Consider the following 13931-nt stretch of genomic DNA (forward strand, 5'->3'; position numbering starts at 1 on the left):
GCACATAGTAGGCATCAATAAATGACACTGATTGATGGGTGTTGTCAACAGAGATGGGAAATTTTAGGAGGAAAAGATTTGGAGCGAAGATGAGAAGCATTGTTTACACATGTGGAGCTTGAGTTGCCCAAGTGATATGCATATGATAATGATAATAATTATGGTACTTGTTAAGCACTTACTATGTGTCAAGTACTGTGCTAAGTGCTGGGGTAGATACAAGTTAATCAGGTTGGATACAATCCCTGTCCCACGTGGGGTTCACACTCTTACCCCCCTTTAACAGATGAGGTAACTGAAGCCCAGAGAAGTGAAGTGAGTTGTCCAAGGTCACATAGCAGACATGTGATAGAGCCTGGGTTAGAACCTAGGTCCTTCCAACTCCCAGGTCTGTACTCTATCCACTAAGCCATGCTGCTTCCTGGAAACAGGAGGCGATGCAAGACTGCAGAGAAGCAGAGAGGTTGGGGCTAGTGAGGTAGATTTGGGAGTCATCCACATAGAGTTGGTAGTTGAATCCATGAGAGCAGATGAGCTCCCCAAGGGAATGACTGTAGATTGAGAATAGTGGGGACTCTGAACTAAACCTGGAGGGACACCCACAGCTAGAGAGTGAGAGGCAGAGGAAGAGCTGGTGAAAGAAAGAGGGTCCAGAACAAGGACAGGAGTGTGTCAGAGAAACCAAGGTTAGTGTTTCCAGGAGAAACACAGTGTCAAAGGTGGCCAAGTGATCAGAGAGGATTAAGGTAGAGTAGTGTGTGATCAAGTTAGCAAGGAGGGGATCATTAGTGATCTTGGAGAGAGCAGTTTCAGTGAAGTACAGGGGCCGTAAGCTGGTTGGAGAGGGTCAAGGAGGAAGGTACAGGAGAGGAAGTGGAGACATCTGGTATAAACATCTCATTCAGGCTCGTGGTGGGCAGGGAGTTTGTTATATTGTACTCTCCCAAGTGCTTAGTACTGTGCTCTGCACACAGTCAGGGCTCAGTAAATATGATTGACTGATGGACTGGTACATGGGAGTGTGAGACCTTGGTCAAATCACTTAATTTCTCTGTAGGTCAATTTTCTCAATTCTCTAATGGTAATAGATACGTATTTTCTTCCTCTTTCTTAGGCTGTGATCCCAATGTGGCACAGGGACTGTGCCAAATTTAATGATCTTACATCTACCCCAGGCCTTAGCATAGTCCATTTATTCAATCATATTTATTGAGCGCTTACTGTGTGCAGAGCACTGTACTAAGTGCCTGGAAAGTACAATTCAGCAACAGAAACAATCCCTATCCAGCAACGGGCTTACAGTCTAGAAGTTTTGGGCAGAATGTAAGTACTGAATAATCATCCTCACAGTCATCATCAGTATTAATGTCCCTAAAATGGTGGAAAGATTAATTAGGGAAAACAACCTTTTCTAACCTGGCTGGAACAATATTAAAGTTCCTGGACCCAAAGAAAGTGAGGAATGATTTTCTCTCCATTTCCCCATGTGAAGATGTCTAGCATCCCAGTATGCTGTTCCAACAGTGTATTCTCTCCCCATTGGAAGTGGGAATGTTGGGGAAAGAGGAAATCAGACCGAAAATGTGTGTAAATATAGTAACTTCTTCTTATAATGTGGGCTTTGGGAGGGACAAGGATCTTTTCCACTCTCTGAGTCATAAACTACTTGTGGTATAGAAGACCAGAGGTAGCCAGTTTGGCATCGGTTGGGCTCTAGAAGTGCCAGGAACAAAATGAGACAAGCCCAGAGCTCTTTTAGCTAATCTCTTCATTGCTGAAGAACAAACTGAGGTCCATCTGCTGCCCTATTGCTGATTCATTTGTAGGCTGTGAGGTGGATTCTCTACTGTGGACACTTTTGCTGATGAGACAAAAAACAAAAAATTCTTCTGCATTTTGTTCAGAGGCATGAGACAGTACCCTAATCACTTTGGATAATGTTGTCTGCACTTGGGAAATACCCCAAAACATTCTATAAAATGATGTTATATCATTAGTGTAGTATTTGTTTAAGAAATGAGGCATGGTTTGGCCATTGAGGGATTGGGAACTGCTGTGTTGGAAACACAGAACAAATCACTGGCGATGAAGACTGTTATTCAGTAATCCAAAATTCACTGCTGCCAATCAAGCCCATCTTATCTTGCTTTTGGAGTGGGAAAGGTCAAGGAAGGAAAAGAAGGTCAGCTAACACAAATAAGTTGTCCTGCAACAAGAGTTCCATTTAATAGTGACTCCACCTGTGTAATCTCTGATGTTTGGCAATCTGTCCAACAGATATGGAGTAAATACCACTGCAGTGGGTGGGAAAGTGGGGGAAAAATAAAGTGTACAAAAAAAGAAAACTGCCATTGTTTGGGAATTTTCTCTCCTTGGTATTTGGTATTCAATCCAAGCAAGAGAAAGAGCCCTAAAGTATAAATTGTAATAAGACCAAAAGCACCCTTGAATGGCATCTCTGAGTCCCTTTACATTACCTGACATCATGCAAACCAGAGGCAACAATCTCACCATCAGCCGTGTCATCTTGGAACTGACATTGTTGAGTAGTCACAATTCCTCAGGCCTAAAGACATCTGTTAATTTGCTATTCTGAATTATGCCTAGTACATCATCATCATAAACATAATTTATCAAGTGACTACCCTCTGCAGATCATTGTGACTAGAACCAGGAAATTGGGACACATTCAAAAATGAAGACAAGGAGGCTGCCCTTGAGATGTTTGCAATCTAATGGGGGAAACAAGCAGACACAAAATGATGAAACCTAAAGTAGGGAATTGAATAAAGAATGTATACACAGATATGAAGTGCTAATGTGGCTGATTGGTAGCAGAAGCCAGATTAGTCCTGGAATATAGCCCACAGGAGGTGGCTTGTTGGAGGAGGACTTTGAAAGTTGGGAGAAAAGTGGCCTGGGAGCTGCAAGTTCTTTGCAAGGAGAAAAAACGGGTTACAGGCCAGTGAATCAAGAATGAGGTAGAGTGAGAAGGTTGGCCTTGCAGGTGGTGGTGGGGAGGGGAAAAGAGTAAAGAATGTATTCATGGGGTAATGGGAGAAGAGAGACACTAGATGAGGGAGAGACAGCTGGCTAGAGCTTTAAAATCAAAATAAAGGGCTCTAGTCTTCCTTATCAGCCTGACCAGGTCTTCCAAGTCCTACTTCATTTTTATTCTTAAACCCGAGTAGCCACATTCCCCACATTCTGGAGTGGTCAGAAGAGTGGCCAACTCCAGACTCTGGCAGTGTAAGTATCCAGCAGTGACAGAGCCAGACCTTCCTCCCTGCCCCCAGCCTCTTCTCTTTTCATCCTGTTCCTCTCCTGCCGCACCGATTTTGGCATCCTAAGTGTTCTGCATAGACCATTCAATCTCTTCCCTACCCAATGGTTGTTTCATCTGAGACCATTCCAACTGGTAAAAAGAAGAGCACCAGACAAAAATCTATAGTAACACTGTCAATCTTGGTACAAAATTTTCCATTTGGTATTACTCCACACTCCTCTCCAATATTATCTGGTAACAGTCCATACTAAAATCATCCCGATTCTTCCCTTACCTTCATTCCTCTGTTCAATTAAAATATTAGAATTTCCATATCCTGCATGATCACTTATTTCCCTATGAACACTCAACATAGTCTATCAATCCATAATATTTATTGAGTGCTTACTGTATGCAGAGTACTGTATTAAACGCTTGGGAAAGAACAATATAACAGAGTTTGTATACACATTCCCTGCTCCCAACAAGCTTACATTCTAGAGGGGGAGAAAGATATTGACATAAATAAATTAAATTGTGGATATGTACAGCAATGCAATGGGATTGAGGGAGGGATAAAGGGTGTAAATCCTAGTGCAAACATAGGGATCACCTTAGGCATCTTTCTCTTTATATTACCTTTAAAGAACTTTCTCATCCCAGAAATAACTCAACAGTAGTTTATCACTGCCTGGAATAATGGCATCATAGATAATCTCATTTAATAGAGATCATCTCCAAAGAACAATTGCCTTAAGATTCTCCACTTCATTTGTAACAAGATTTTGCAGTAGTTAAAAATACATACAACACCACAGTGTAATACTCTTACACTCTAATGCTATTCATTCTGTCACACAATTCAATATGCCTTTTGAAAGGTATCTGATTTTTTAAAACCTTCCAGTACATTTTGAATTTCATGGCTGTTTCCCTGATTCTCCCTTCATTTCCCAGTGAATTCCACAATATTCTGGTCCTGCAATTTTGCTATCTTTTTTCAACATGTTACAGAAATATTGGAAAGAGCACGGGTTTGGGAGTCAGAGCACGTGGGTTCTAATTATGGCTCTGCCACTTGTCCGCTGTGTGACCTCAGGCAAGCCACTTCACTTCTCTGTGTCTCAGTTACCTCATCTGTAAAATGGGGATTAAGACTGTGAGCCCCACATGGGACAACCTGCTTACCTTGTATCTACCCCAGTGCTTAGAACAGTCCTTGGCACATAATAAGTGCTTAACAAATACCTTCATTGTAATTATTATTATTATTACATAAGTTAACATTCTCTAACAGACCCTCTCTCTTAGCACTTAGAAGTACTTGTATTCCCTCACAGTTTACCCTTCCTTACATGTAGCAGCCTATGCTGCCTATTTTGATTTTGATTTTTAAACCACCTGTGCTAATTAAATCCTGATATTTATTTGGGAAAAAAAAAACACAGCAGGGTAGAAACTCCCTGCCATTCACAGGAGACAAACAGGAGTTGGAACAAAATTCTCAGGAAATCAAGATTTATTTGGTGGAGAATTCAAATAATAAGATGAGAGCATTTAGACCAGTGCTTAAGTTCCATTGGAAGAGGTGACTTTGAACTTATGGTGGTGTTTTTATTTTATTAGCAATAGTAGAAGGAGCAGAAGAAGCAAGAGCAGCATTTATTGAGTTCCCTTGGTGTAAATGATTGTATTAGTTGCTTAGGAATCAATCAATTACTGTGTGCTTATTCATTCATTCATTCATTCAATAGTATTTATTGAGCGCTTACTATGTGCAGAGCACTGTACTAAGCGCTTGGGATGAACAAGTCGGCAACAGATAGAGACAGTCCCTGCCATTTGACGGGCTTACAGTCTAATCGGGGGAGACGGACAGACAAGAACAATGGCAATGAACAGAGTCAAGGGGAAGAACATCTCGTAAAAACAATGGCAACTAAATAGAATCAAGGCGATGTACAATTCATTAACAAAATAAATAGGGTAACGAAAATATATACAGTTGAGCAGACGAGTACAGTGCTGTGGGGATGGGAAGGGAGAGGTGGAGGAGCAGAGGGAAAAGGGGAAAATGAGGGTTTAGCTGCGGAGAGGTAAAGGGGGGATGGCAGAGGGAGTAGAGGGAGAAGAGGAGCTCAGTCTGGGAACGCCTCTTGGAGGAGGTGAGTTTTAAGTAGGGTTTTGAAGAGGGAAAGAGAATCAGTTTGGCGGAGGTGAGGAGGGAGGGCGTTCCAGGACCGCGGGAGGACGTGACCCAGGGGTCGACGGCGGGATAGGCGAGACCGAGGGACGGTGAGGAGGTGGGCGGCGGAGGAGCGGAGCGTGCGGGGTGGGCGGTAGAAAGAGAGAAGGGAGGAGAGGTAGGAAGGGGCAAGGTGATGGAGAGCCTTGAAGCCTAGAGTGAGGAGTTTTTGTTTGGAGCGGAGGTCGATAGGCAACCACTGGAGTTGTTTCAGAAGGGGAGTGACATGCCCAGATCGTTTCTGCAGGAAGATGAGCCGGGCAGCGGAGTGAAGAATAGACTGGAGCGGGGAGAGAGAGGAGGAAGGGAGGTCAGAGAGAAGGCTGACACAGTAGTCTAGCCGGGATATAACGAGAGCCCGTAACAGTAAGGTAGCCGTTTGGGTGGAGAGGAAAGGGCGGATCTTGGCGATATTGTAGAGGTGAAACCGGCAGGTCTTGGTAATGGATAGGATGTGTGGGGTGAACGAGAGAGACGAGTCAAGGATGACACCGAGATTGCGGGCCTGAGAGATGGGAAGGATGGTCGTGCCATCAACGGTGATAGAGAAGTCTGGGAGAGGACCGGGTTTGGGAGGGAAGATGAAGAGCTCAGTCTTGCTCATGTTGAGTTTTAGGTGGCGGGCTGACATCCAGGTGGAGACGTCCTGGAGGCAGGAGGAGATGCGAGCCTGAAGGGAGGGGGAGAGGACAGGGGCGGAGATGTAGATCTGCTTACTGCATGCAGAGCATTGTACTAAGTGCTTGGGAGAGTACAGTATAACAGAGTTGGTAGACATGTTCCCTGCCCACAACAAGCTTACAATCTGGTGAGGGATACAGACAATATGAATAGATAGATTAAGGATATGTACAAAAGTGCTGTGGGGCTGAAAGGTGAATAAACAGTTCAAATCCAAGTTGCAAGAGTGATATAGAAGGGAGTGGGAGAAGAGTAAATGAGGGCTTAGTCGGAGAAGTCTTCTTGGAGGAGATATGCCTTTAATAAGACTTTGAATGTGGGGAGAGTGATTGTCTGGCAGAGGTGAAGAGGGAGGACATTCATGAGAAGTCAATAGTAAAATAGATGAGATTGAGGTACCATGAGTAAATTGGCAATAGAGGAGTGAATTTTGTTTGGGCTGAGTTATAGTAGGAAATCAGGAAGGAAAAGTAGGTGGGGAGAAGGTAATTGACTGCTTTAAAGTCTATGGTGAGGAGTTTCTGTTTGATGAGAAGGTGGATGCACAACCACTGGAGGTTCTAGAGGAGTGGGAAAACATGGACCGAGTGGTTTGGCAGATAAATTATCTGGGCAGCAAAGTTGAGTATGGACTAGAGCAGGAAGAGGCAGGAGACAGGGAGGTCCGAAAGGAGACTGATGCGGTAATCAAGATGATAGGATTAACACTATGGCAGTCTGGGTTACATTTTAGGAAGTAACAGAATAAGGAAACCATATGGTACCAAACCCCAAGGAGCTTTGCAAGGACTATGAACTGGTAATCATGGAGGTGCCAGACTGAGCCTTAGCAATTACTGGCACAAATGAACACTGACCAAGGTTCTGAGACAGAACAAGACTCCTAGCTACGGCTCAGTTAGATTGAGGAAAAGAAGTGGTTTGGTCCAGCCCTGGAATGGATCTAGATAGCTGAGAAACAGTCAAAATCTTGGATATGGGCCAGAGAAAATGAGATGGCCTTCAGGAAAGGCATAACATAGTACGGGAACTTAGAGGGACCTCAAGCTGCAGTAAAAGATGGCTGCCTGAATCTGCCAGGTAATCAGAGATGTAATATCCTTACCAAGGGCTCGATGGGGATGGGGTGAGAGTCTCTGGGAAGGGGTGAGAGCTAAAATGTCTTAAAACACTAAGACAAACTTAGAAAAAAATAGTTTTCTTGTCCAGTCAGTAAATGCCACCACAAAGAATGAGAATGGAAACAGCAACTAGAGTTCCAAACCAAAGGACAAGTGGGAAACACCCCCAGCATAGCCTCGTGGATAGAACACCAGCCTGAGAGTTAGTTAATTCTGGCTTAACCACTTATCTGTAGTGTGGCCCCGGACGAATTGTTTCACTTCTCTGTGCCTCAGTTACCTCATCTGTAAAATGGGGATTAAGACTGTGAGCCCCATGTGGGACATGCACTGTGTCCAAACTGATTAGCTTGTATCTGCCCCAGCGTTTAGACAGTGCCTGGAACATAGGAAGTGCTTAAGAAATATCTTTTTTTTTTAAAAAAAAAAGACAGCTTTCCTCACCTCAGTTTCTTCAGCCACACCCACGTACTTTGGTAACAGTGCTGTGAGCAGCAACATCTTCAAACACAAATGACAATGACATATATGTTGAGCATAATTCAAAGAATCATCAGTCTGCATAGTGGCTAAAATAGGCAGTGGACACATTCAAAAAATGGTAAAAAAGAAAGGTAAAATGAAGATCGATAGAAAAATAAATGCCAGGTGATTTTGAGAAACTGAACTAAACTTTCAGTCTGTATAAAACCACTGATAAATTGGTGAACCTAATTGGATAAAGCCTCCAAGGTTATGAAGTGGAAGAGAGATCAACTTCATTAGATTTAGGCAGAAAGGAGGGTGTGAAAGACTGTAAAGTCCAGAGTAAAATTGTTTAGTTATTCAGCATTGTGTGACAGCCAATCTTATCAGATTTTCTATCAAAAGCCAAGTGAAAAGTAGGAGAAATACAACTGAGAGCCTTCCTACAATAAAAGAGAAAACTGATACAAGACTATCACTGTGCTGTATCGCAAGATCTTTATCTTTACTCTTCCCACTTCCTCAGTGGTCTCACTACCTCCAGCCTCTCTTTCCTTCAATCTAAATTTCACACTGCTGATTGGATAAATCAATCAATTGTATTTAGTGAGCACATACTGTGTGCAGAGCAGTGTACTAAGTGCTTGGGAGAGTACAATATCAGAGAGTTGCCCTGTCTCCCTTAAATGTTTCTCAATCAATCGATCAATGACATTTAATGAACACATTTTATGCAGAGCACTGTACTAAGCACTTAAGAGAGTGCAATGCAGTTAGAAGATATGATCACTACCCTCAGGAAGCTTACAATTTTACAGTTTCTCAGCATGTCTTCCCCCCACATAAACTCCAATGACTGCCTATCTTCCTCCATATCAAAAAATAGCTCCTAATTATTCATTCATTCATTTAATAGTACTTATTGAGCGCTTACTATGTGCAGAGCACTGTACTAAGAGCTTGGAATGTACAATTCTGCAACAGATAGAGACAATCCCTGCCCATTGATGGGCTTACAGTCTAATCGGGGGAGACAGACAAAAACAATAGCAATAAATAGAATCAAGGGGATATACATCTCATTAACAAAATAAATAGGGTAATAAAAATATATACAAATGAGCAGATGAGCACAGTGCTGAGGGGAGGGGGGGAAAGGGAACTTGGCTGAGGGGAGGTGAAGGCGGGGCAGAGAGGCAGCAAAGGGAGCAGAGGGAAAAGGGGAAGCTCAGACTGGGAAGGCCTCTTGGAGGAGGTGAGCTCTCAGTAGGGCTTTGAAGAGGGGAAGAGAGTTTGGCGGAGGTGAGGAGGGAGGGCGTTCCAGGATCGCGGGGGGATGTGGGCCAGAGGTCAACGGCAGGTTAGGCGAGAACGGGAGATGCTGAGGAGGTGGGCGGCAGAGGAGTGGAGCCTACGGGGTGGGCAGTAAAAAGAGAGAAGGAAGAAGAGGTAGGGGGGGCAAGGCGATGGAGAGCCTTGAAACCTAGAATGAGAAGTTTTTGTTTCATGTGGAGGTTGATAGGCAACCACTGGAGGTTTTTAAGAAGGGGAGCGAATTATTGGCTTCAAGGTTCTCAATCAGTTTTCTCCATCTTTCACATCTGCTCTCTTCACCCACTGCTCTCCCACTCACACTCTTTGCTCCTCCAAAGTTCATCTCCTAATCACACCCCTCTTTTGTACTGTCTGCCTCCATCGCCTTGCTGAATCTGGTCCAATAGACTGGAACTCCCTTCTCCATCATCTTCCTCATGAAAATCACCCAATCTTAGCCCTACCCATCTTCAAAGTTGTCCTAATCCCATCTTCCCTATGAAACTGTCTCTTATTAATTCCCAAATTATAACAACAAAATACTTTGATATTGTATCAATCTTTAGCACTTGTGTATACATATACATACACACACACACACACATATGTATACCTGCATATATCTGTACATGTATATATGTATATATGTATTTAATTGTACATTCGATTCTGATATTTTATTGTGGCATGTCCATTCTACTTCATATCTAGTGCTTACTCTTTTTAATAACAATAATTATAATAACACTATTAGCGGTATCTGTTAAGTGCTTACTATGTGCCAACCCCTGTACTAAGTGCTAGGTTAGATACAGTCTAAGGGGGAAGGAAAACAGGTACTTTAACCCCATTCTACAGACAAGGAAACTGAGAGATACAGAAGTTAAGGAACTTGACCAAGGTCACACAGCTGGTAAGTGGCAAAGCTAGATTAGAACCCAGGTCCTCTGATTCCCAGACCTATGTTTATTTCACTAAATTATGCTGCTTTCCACTATTGGAAAGTATTTTGTGAGTCAGTCCCCCCATTAGACTGCAAGACACTCATAAGCAGGGCACATGCATTTTACCTCTATTGCAGTTTTCAAGCACTCAATATAGAGCATTGCACACCAAAGGTGCTCAATTCAAACTATACTAATTGCTGGGGTACATATCAGATAATCAGGACAGACATGGTCCCTGTTCCACTTGGGGCTGGCAGTCTAACTGGCGTAGTGGATAGAGCATGGGCCTGGGAGTCAGAAGGTTATGGGCTGTAATCCCTGCTCCTCCACTTGTCTGCTGTAGGACCTTGGCCAAGTCATTTCACTTCTCTGGGCCTCAGTTTCCTCATCTGTAAAATGGGGATTGAGACTATGAGCCCCACATGGGACAGGGACTGTGTCCAACTCGATTTGCTTGTATCCACCCCAGTGCTTAGTACAGTGCCTGGCACATAGTAAGCACTTAACAAATACCATCATTTAATCCCCATTTTATCTATGAGGAAACTGAGGTACAGAGAAGTTAAGCGACTTGCCCAAGGTCACCCAGCAGGCAAGTGACAGAGCTAGGATTAGAATCCAGGTCCTCTGATTCCCAGGCCCAAGCTCTCCCTACTAGGCTAAACTGCTTCCTACAAATGTCCAAAAAATCCAGATTTCAATATTAAATGAGCATATTTGTAAAGAAAGTTTCATTTTGAATAATAAGAAATCTCAAAAAGTTTTATTTTTTGTTAGCCCATCGATTATGTGAGAATTTTGTTGTCTGTCTCCCCCTTCTAGACTGTGAGCCCGTTGTTGGGTAGGGATTGTCTCTCTCTGTTGTTGAATTGTACTTTCCAAGCACGTAGTACAGTGTTCTGCACACAGTAAGCGCTCAATAAATACAATTGAATGAATGAATACTCCATTGAGGGAGAAATGCACCAGTTGCTTGCTTGCTTCAGGTATAACCAAGCACTTAGTACAGTGCTGTGCATACAGTAACTGCTCAATAAATACCATTGATTGATTGATTAATGAAGTAGTACACTAATTTGTGGGATGGTTTCTTCACAGGAAGAGACTGCACTGGTGACTTCATCAGAATGGCTATCTAAATGATCTCACCACTTGGAAATCTTTTAGGGGGGTATGAGTGATCCAGAGATGCTCTATGGTTACTTTAATCATCAAAATCTAACAGCAAGGAGAGGTTTTCAGATGATCCATTTGATTGCTCTCAAGCAGAGAATTGTCTTATTTTATGCCATTGAGTCATTTCCAACCCATAGCGACACCACAGGCTCATCTCTCCTAGAACGCCCCGCTCTCCATCTGCAATCATTCAGGTAGTGTGTCCACAGAGTTTTCTTGGTAAAAATACAGGAGTCGTTTACCATTGCTGCCTTCCACATGGTAAACTCGAGTCTCTGCCCTCAATTCTCTCCCATGCTGCTGCTGCCCAGCATGAGTGAGTTTTGACTTGTAGCAGATTGCCTTCCACTCGCTAGCCACTGCCCAAGCTAGGAATGGAATGGGTATGCCTCTCTTGACTCTCCCTCCGGTAGCTGAGACTGGTAGAGTACTGGAAACTCTCCAGGTGAGACCCTGAGAGGGCCAAGCAGAGAATACAGGGTCTGTAAGTGGAGAATTACTTACCTTCTTTAACATCAAGTAGCAGCAACATGTGTCCTCTGCTGGCTCCTATCATTTCTGAACTTGTAAAGCTTCACTTGCCCCACCAGGAAGTGTCTAGAAAAAAGAAAGGCAATTGGAAAAAAAAATATGCCCTTACACAAACCCTGATGCTCCATTTTTTCCCCATTTATGGAAATGAATTTTTAGAGATCTTTTCTTCACATTATGCTTTTGTACCCAGATGACCTTCTCATTCATATGAATTGAAACCATGTGAGGAACAGATCTTTCCACTGCAAAATTTTATCATGCCCTCTTTACATTGAGGCACTGATCCCTACCTACTCAAAATTTGTTCAACTTGAAGAATTGCCATTGCTGGGTGAAGTATGAATATTTCTAAAGCCTCTGTGATGATTTAGAACCAAAATCACCTTATGTAAATAACAGGCTTTTTACTTATCTTAAAGTTTCTGTTCTCAGTGTTTCCTAGAACAATTCCTCCAAGATACTTGCTTTTCTTTTGTCTGCTAGAATTTTACATGAATCAAGAAGTAAATAAGGAAGAATCCTAGAAACGATAGCCCTGAAGTTTAAGATCAAGACTATAGAACTAAACTCATTTTACCTTTCTATCACTATGTTCTAGATTTTGTAAAAGTCAAGATTATTTTTCATGTGAAATTGTGGATTTAGGCTATGCCTATGCCAAGAAATGAAGACTTCCACAATTATTTGGTAAGTTCCATGTGGAAAATCCAGGTCCCAACTTAATGCACTAAATAATCCAGAACTATCTCTTCAAGAGGCTTTTAGGAATAAATGATTCTGATAATATCTTCAACTTTCAATTTATATTATCCCCTTCTAATAGCCCTCAGGGTCAGAGTTCTCTGTGGAATGTAGAACACGTAGGAATGGGATGGGAATGAACAATTCAGGACTTCAGGACAAGCAGTCAAGGCAGTTTGTAGTGCATTTCCTCTAAACTGTAACCTTGTTGCAGGCAGGGCATGTGTCTGGTTATTGTAGTATTGTACTCTCCAAAGTGCTTAGTACAGTGCTATGCACATGGCAAGGACTCAGTAAATACCACTGACTGACTGACATTTCCACCTCTCAAGAGGTCCCTCTTTGTTGTTAAGGAGCACTAGCCAGCTATCCACACAGAACTCTTGGGGGCCAGGAGGAGTCATTAAGCCTAGTCTGGTAATAGAGCAAAGACACCGTTTAGTGAGCCTAATGCAGTTCTTTGTTCTAGAAGGTAGACCTCCACATCTCCTCCAAGAGGCCTTCCCTGAGCCAGAATTTCTCCTACTCACCCTCCTTTCTGCATCCCTTATGAACTTGGATCTTTACCCTTTTAGCACCTGATATTAAACCCAACTCCAGTCCCACAGAACTTTAGTACAGATCTTTAAATTCTCCCATTTCCCCTATCTGTAACATTTCAATGTCTGTCTCCCTCTCTAGACTGTAAGCTCCTTGTGGACTGGGATTGTGTCTGCCAACTCTATTTCACTGTCCTCATCCCAGCTCTGCACACAATAAGCACTCAATGAATGCCATTGATTGATTGATCACATATGCCAGTTACCTGGAAATTTCCACTTTTGAGTAAAACTCTAGATTTTATTAAAAGTGGGAGCGAATCTTTGCACAACGTGGTTAGGATTAATTTCAAGTTCACCATCTACCAGAATACATTCTACCACTAGCAGGAATTAATAAATGTAATATCAGTCTTGACAGAAATGAATCTAAGATAAAAGAGAGCAACCTAGTATGGAACACTGAGGGCATTGTGCTAAGTCTCCAGAATAAACAGCTACAGAGGTGAGAGGAGCAAAACACCTTCTGGTGGTAGAGAGGAAAGGACATTTCCTTTCCTCCTTGACCTCTCTGCTGCCTTTGACACTGTCGACCATCCCCTCCTCCTCCATACCTTATCTCACCTTGGCTTCACGGACTCCGTCCTCTCCTGGTTCTCCTCTTACCTTTCTGGCCGGTCATTCTCGGTCTCCTTCGCTGGCGCCTCCTCCTTCTCCCATCCTTTAACTGTTGGAGTTCCTCAAGGGTCAGTTCTTGGCCCTCTTCTGTTCTCCATTTACACTCACTCCCTCGGTGAACTCATTCGCTCTCACGGCTTTGACTACCATCTCTACGCAGATGACACACAGATCTACATCTCCGCCCCCCTCCTCTCCTCTCCCCCTCCCTTCAGGCTCGCATCT

At 43.1% G+C, this 13931-nt stretch overlaps 1 non-coding gene across 1 annotated transcript; it reads right to left on the reverse strand.

The window, feature by feature from the left end:
* Nucleotides 1–11540: 11540 nt before the first annotated feature.
* Nucleotides 11541–11677, reverse strand: LOC114807061. The gene has a single exon (XR_003755114.1). It is a non-coding gene; the product is annotated as a small nucleolar RNA SNORA7 (small nucleolar RNA).
* Nucleotides 11678–13931: the final 2254 nt, after the last annotated feature.

This window comes from Ornithorhynchus anatinus, chromosome X1, assembly GCF_004115215.2.
Source record: "Ornithorhynchus anatinus isolate Pmale09 chromosome X1, mOrnAna1.pri.v4, whole genome shotgun sequence".
Lineage (NCBI taxonomy): Eukaryota > Metazoa > Chordata > Mammalia > Monotremata > Ornithorhynchidae > Ornithorhynchus > Ornithorhynchus anatinus.